The sequence below is a fragment of the Cornus florida genome, unplaced genomic scaffold, assembly GCF_030987335.1.
Source record: "Cornus florida cultivar Cherokee Brave unplaced genomic scaffold, ASM3098733v1 CherokeeBrave_3.0.0_Hap2_Chr09, whole genome shotgun sequence".
NCBI classification, from domain to species: Eukaryota; Viridiplantae; Streptophyta; class Magnoliopsida; order Cornales; family Cornaceae; genus Cornus; species Cornus florida.
The window spans coordinates 56074955-56082122 of NW_026775579.1; positions in this window are offsets into that span (position 1 = coordinate 56074955).

Genomic DNA, 7168 nt, shown 5'->3' on the forward strand with positions numbered 1-7168 from the left:
TAGGAAGTTGGTACGCGCCTGAAGAAGCAAAACAGCGCTTGGAAAGTGCCCGAAGGACCCTGCAAGTGCTGGCACGCGCCTGGGGGGCACTATAGCGCATGGCACACGCCTCCACGCATTGGGACGCACCTAAGGGGCGCTGCAGCGCGTGGCACTCGCCTGGAAGGTGCATCAATAAAGTCTAGCGCGTGTTCCCATGCGCCTGTCCCTTTGGTGCGCTGAGTGCACCGTGTTGCGCCGCATGGGATTATTCCTTTCAGCTGAGGGCTGATCCAATGGTCCTAGATTTGGGCGTACGGTAATATGGTGTACCGCTCTGTACTGGATCCGGTAGCCTTCCCCCAGCGCCGCCCTCGCCGCCAACAATACTCCGGCCGTTAGATTTTTTATTTAATTCTCTTGGACCTTCTTGAAGTTTCATAGTACGCATTGATGAAGATTACATGACTTTGAAATTAATTATACATATGAAATACAACGAAAAATAATTAAATTACATCATTGAACTTTTTAATGGCTAAATCAAAGCCTTAATAACACATCCAAAGATAAAATTACATTAAATCTATAAGTTTCATCCATGACCCAAAAATACATCATCATCCATTCACAATTATACATACATCATCATCATGTATCAATATATATCAATATATTAAATCATACATCAACATACATCAATAAATATATATATGCATATATAATTTGGATCCATGAATGATAATTTTCATAAAAAAACATGGTCTCTAGTAATGAATTAAACCATGCTCTGATACCACTGTTGGGAAACGTGCAATATTTAAAATTTTTTAAAGGAATTTTCATATATAGATCTTGATTCATCACATAGAGATAAGTTTTATGCAAAAATAAAATATGATGTATCATTCAATTAATAGATTAGATACTTACATCAAATGTTTGAAAAAACTTTTAAATCTTTCCTCTAAAGTGAATGTTATCACTTATTGTAGATCCCTTAGCAAGATCATTTTTTGCTTCTTCTTAATAGTAATCTTCCCTTTAGGAATCACCAATATACCTCGATGAATGACCTTGGTGGCAAGGCTTGTGGTAGCCTCCTTTAGAAGAGAAAGCAAACCCTAAAAACTAGAGAGAAAAAATATATTCATTTTTCTTCCAAAAGTCTACCTTAAAATGTATATGGACCCACGTATATATAGACAACATAAAGATAAGGAAAGGAAACAATAAATCCTTCTCAATATCTAATTTACATATCTCAATTATAATAGGACCCCAATATCAACTTGGGCTATGGGTGATAATCCTTTGGACTTACTATTTTCTCGGCTACTATAAATTAATAATTGGTCTGGTCCATTAATAAATCATTTTGTCTAAAAACACACGAAGACCTTCGAATTTACTTTGGGATCAACCACAATCAATACAAAATAAATACAAGTAGCAATGATGCAAATATTGAAAATATAACCCTTTAACTATTAATTACATAATTACCCAAAGTGACGATCTATAGATTCCGAAAATTCGGCTGAACAAATCAAAGTAATTACTAATTAATAAAATAGTCTATACTTCTCTCATACTTAAGAGTCAAATGCCATGACAATGATAGGGAGCAATTGCATATGACGGCTCTCGCAATATATCTCAACCTAACGCGGATTCAGTTCAAGTCTTAGTTAATAATGAGTCCATCCATAATTAACGACTATGAACTATTTATGATTACTATTTATGTTTATGTATTGATCGCCATCACATACATATATAAATATCTATTGTAATCAAGTGGACACTATCAATTCTATAATGAATCGAAACATAATACATTGAATTCATCAATTATATAAATCATAAGTATTTCAGATATGTCAGGAACATATGTCACTTTAATCCGAATAGGAATTTGCTATGCCAATGCATGTAAATCCCAACACTATCATCATAGCACGATGACCAATATCATTTTCTTTGGTAAATTATTACATTGAGAGTGGATAAATGAAATGATGGCCTTTGTCCTTTTAATTTAACTTGCTAAATAATCCCTAAATATTTGTTGGCAAGAGAATACCGTCCACATTTTTAATGCAAAATATCATTACCATCATCATCCATGCCTTAATCTCATCTGGATTGATTCGGCTATTTTTTCATTTTTTTTTTTCCTATTGTAAGCCAAGTCTCAATTACATCTAATTATTTAGTCTTTTTTTACTCTCTCATCCCATGTTAGCACTTTCTATTCTAACTATTGTTCCTCTCTTTATAGGTGCATTTTCTGGTCTTTATTTTATATAACTATATGTCCATACCATCTAAGTCTACTTCCTTTTATTATCACAAACAGGTGGTGCTTGCATCTAATTTTCTCTAACATAAATCTTGTATTTTCTAGTTAGTCCTACCATCTGTCTCAATATTCTTATTTCAACAACATGAATGCGTTATTTTTGTTTCTTTTTCAATTCCTAGCATTCAACTCCATATAAAATAGTGATCTAATAGCTGTCCTATAAAATTTACCTTCTCCACTTTGCTCAGCATGTTTCAATCCTACTTATTATATTGTCATCTATCTCTATTTTGTAGTATTGATCCTTGTTAGAATAGTTTCAATTCTACATGTGTAATTGTGGGGTATTCTAGGTTTTTTATTTTTTATTTTTATTTTATTTTTATTTTTTTTTTTTTTGCTTGCTTATTTTTATGTCTATATATATGATATTAGGGTGAGAAATGATAGATCGACACTCTCACACCAATTCTCCAATTCTCTCTCTGACTCTTCTTCATTCTCTCTCCTCCTCCATAATCTTTGACTTCATCCTAATTAAATAAATTCAAATTCTACAATCCTAAAGACTGATATTGGTTAATTCAGTTAACCTTTTGATCTTAAATTTTTTTATAATTACAATGTCTTTATATCATTGCTAATTTTTTTCCTGGCAAGTTTATCATTACTAAATTGTTTTTCTTCTACTAATTTTTGAACCCTATGATTCTGATGTGTTTCTTCATTTTTTTATTTTTACTTCTAGATTTTCCTTGGAAGTTTTTAGAAACAACATGAACTAGTGATGCAGAAATGACCTTCTCAGTGCTATCTTTTCTCTGAATGTGTGCTTTACAATGTTGTACTGCTAAGAATGATGTACAAGATTGTGCTAATCATTTGTTTGTGTTAAAAGAGTGGTGATTTAATTGATTTTTTTAACTTGAACCCTAAGATTCTAATGTATTTCTCCATATTTCTATTTTTCCTTAGAAGTTTTTAAAAACAAGAAATTGTCAAAGTTTAAGTGATGCAGAAATGACCTTCTCAGTGTTATCTTTTCCTTGACATCGTCAAGTAAAATCGCCATGGAAAACACTTTGAATCATATTTTGACAGACCAAAAGGGGTTTTCTATTCATATGAGAAAACTTTCATGAATCCCCGAACACTCAGACATACCAAGAACTGGTTGATTTTCCTATTCTTTCGTAGTTGGGCAAGATAAGAGTTCTTCACTAAGTAGACTCAAGCACAAACTTTCACAAAAACCTCACGTCAATATAAAAAGCAAGAGTTAATTGATTTATCCTATTCTTTTGTGGCAATGCAACCATTTTAATTATATAATCAAATAGCTAGCATTTTGCATTTGACTGATTATCATATCTATTAATGTTAGATATCTCATGAAGATATTCGGTGGGAAGGTGAGGGCCATGGACTTTCTCGTAGAGGTGGCCATAGTGGACCAGGCCATAGATTTAAGAAGTCTCTGGCCCGGGGTGGTTCGGTTGCTAGTGTCGGAAGAGATAGAGGGATGTCTAATGATATGTTCACGAAAGAATTCTTTCCATCACATAATGGCATTGGAAGGAAGGCTTTAGGTGATATTGAAATACTTTACACTGATACCTTAATTGAGGAAATATGTGTGCAATTTGAAAACCATATCTTATAATACAGGAGTAGTGACATGTTTTCCCATTACTGTGGTGATGAATTTAATAAGTTAAGAAATTTATCCATACAAGCCATCCTGATCCTGCTGAGATTGAGAAAGAAAAGAAAATCCTTAGAGTAAGAACAAGCAAGTATCTTGTGATATTTTTCGTTCTCCATCTTTTGTTATAGCAATTATGATGCGTCCTTCCAAATGCAGAAGCATGAACAAGCCCTATTCGATGCGATTGCAAGGCTAGTAGATGCCTTTAATGGTGAAAGTGGTAATAACTGACTATATATAAGTTTGTTGCAGGATGGTATAAAATTAAACAAGCATGTTATTTTCTGTTGTATATTGTATTTCTTTTTCTTTTTTGATAATTTATTGTATTTCTTATTAATTACAAGGATATCTTGACGTGACTTACAATGGCTTTGTAAAATTTTCTCAATTGAATTCTTGCGTTCTACTTTGAGATATGAAAATATGAGCCCTAAATAGTTTTATTGATCTTTTTCTCCTCCCATTTTTCTATTGCTATCACAAGTAAGAATGCATCTTTCTACATGCCTTAACCATCATGATAGGATGGCTTAAGCACTTGCCAGAAGTTGTTGTCTATATAATTAAGATTATTCTTCCATTGATTTGTGATTTTTTATAAATTGCAATTGTTGCAAAAAACAATAATTGTACATACTATCTGGAATCTTGGATGTCCGTTTTACTTCTTTCTTTTTTTCATATTATTATTTTATAAGGCACAAAATCCATAGGACGTGTAGAATAATAAATTTCCCTTTTTCCTCCCTAAAAGTTGAAAATTCTGCATTCACCAATTTTTATTATTATTATTATTATTATGCTACACTTGTGAATGTGTTTGGTCCGTTGCTGTGATATCCTTGTTAATTTTCTGGAGTACAGTGAAAGGTTATTTAGCTTTATCAATCACGAGTACCATGTTTTTTTTTTTTTTTTCCTTTTTGGATTTACTTCGAAGCAGATGGTGGAGAGCATCAATCAAGGCCAATCAACGGACCAAGAGGGAGGATGGCGAAATCGGCACAATGATGAAATGGGTGGTGAACGAAGAGTACTGGAAGGTACAGATGGCAATAGAACGGCTATGCAAGGAATAATTGGATCCAATGATTAGCAACAATAGGGCTATGCCATGTATGTGACAATAGGGTTATGACATGTGATTAGAGTAAGTTTACATAACCAGGCAAACCTGACTCCTTTTGTGCTCCTCCAATGCTGTAATTTATTACATGAGTGAAACACATGTATAAATCTGAGCGTGTATGTACATTGCATGATGCACCTACAGTGATGCAACAAATTATGGAATCAGATTCACAATATGAGCATCATAAGCAGGCCCTTTCATTGAGCACAACTTGCTAAAAAATCATATCGCTTTTAAATAATTATAGGCTATTTGGTGAAAAAGCTAAAAGTGAATGCTGGTTTTGTGAAGAGAGAGAGTGCTGTGTAATAATTGAATTTGAGTGTGTTACCATGGTTTTGAGTAGCATTGGAGTTCGTAAGCAAATCTTGTTGGATCTCTGGTTGTTGGATGAATTAATAAAATGGCCATGCTGATTTTGTAATCAAGGTATTTTTGTAATAAACATTTAATTTATATCAACTGAAAGTGGAAACTTGAAAAATATGATGCTTGGTGTAATGGGTGGGTAGGGATGGCAATAGGGCGGGGCGGGGATCTCATTCCCCATCCCTGTAATTTTTTTCATCCTCATCCCCGCCCCCATTCTCATTTAAAATTTCACTTCAATTCCCATATGTGACGGCCTAAGTTTTTCAACCCGGTGCGTCAGTGATAACCCGAAAGTTGACCCGATAACGAATCCGAAATGCGAAAGCAAAAGATGAAACCAAAATCCTTTGAGATATAAATCATCTCTAAGACACCAATGTGACATTCCATGAAGTCACGAAACTTAAAGAGAGCAAAAGAAGAAACTAGTGTCAAAACGAGCAAAATTCGTTAATTAAGGGCAAAATGGTCAATTCACAATTAAAAAGAGAGAATTGACTCTAAAAAAGTCAAACAATGTGAATAAAACCTAATCTAATCATTTCACAACATTTCAAGAGGTTCTAAGAACTTTGGCCAAAAATCCCATATGATGCCATTTACCGGTTTAAGCAAAAACTGACACTACCTTACTAAAAGATGAATAACTCCTACTATGATTTGAATTTGAGAATGGCATTGGTATCATTGGAAAGCTGACTCAAAATCCTTGAGTTTGGGCTTAATAATCACCCCATTTGGATTAGAAATGAAGGAGTTATGACCTTTTGAAATTGGAACATTAGTGCAGAAACATAACAAAGAGGCTGTGTGTATGCAAGCTATTTCGGTCAACCGAAATGGATAAAAATTTTGCTAAAATCATATTTTTGAGGGGAGGTCATTTTGGTAGACCGAAATAAGGCATCGGTTAACCGAAATAGGCCCAAATAGTGAAAAAGGCTACTAGAATGACTGATTTATTGTGCAAAGGAATTCCCAAAAGCCATCGGTCGACCGAACTAGCATTTCGGACAACCGAAATGACTCGAATAAGTGCTCAATTGCTAGGAAAAGGTCCTCGGTCCAATCCTAAGGTGATGTATGCACCCCATATGATCCGGACATACTTAAAAACATTCCCTAGCCTCAAAAAGGCATCCATAAGAGCATCTCTAACCCACCTCTTATTTGGGCTGCTAATTTAAAATATGGCAGGTAGGCTTAAAACTAGGCTCTCCAATGCAATGCTATTTGGGCCGCTATTTTTTAACTTTGCTATTTTTTATGCCAATTGTAGCAAAACAAATAGCAATTGCTATTTAGGCTGGGCTACAGAAAATAAGGGACGGCTCCAATTTCGCCTGTATTTGTCTAGGGCAACAGAGAGAGAGAAGAGAACGGTGGCAACAGAAACGGAATAGACCAGCCACCAGCGACAAAAAGTTAATTTCTTCCTCATTGTTGTCTCTCCGATTCGTTGTCGGGTCACCGTCAATCCATTGCTCTTCCTCATCGTTGTTAAACTCATAAACCCCCTTTATGGTTAGACTCAATAATCCACCGAAATTGGGGAAACGCAGACCACTCGCCAAACCCCCTCGTGTGCATTTGCAGTGGCAGATCGAGAACAGATAGAGAGCGTTGCTCAACGAATTAGAGGTACCTCTCTCTCTCTCTCTAAAAC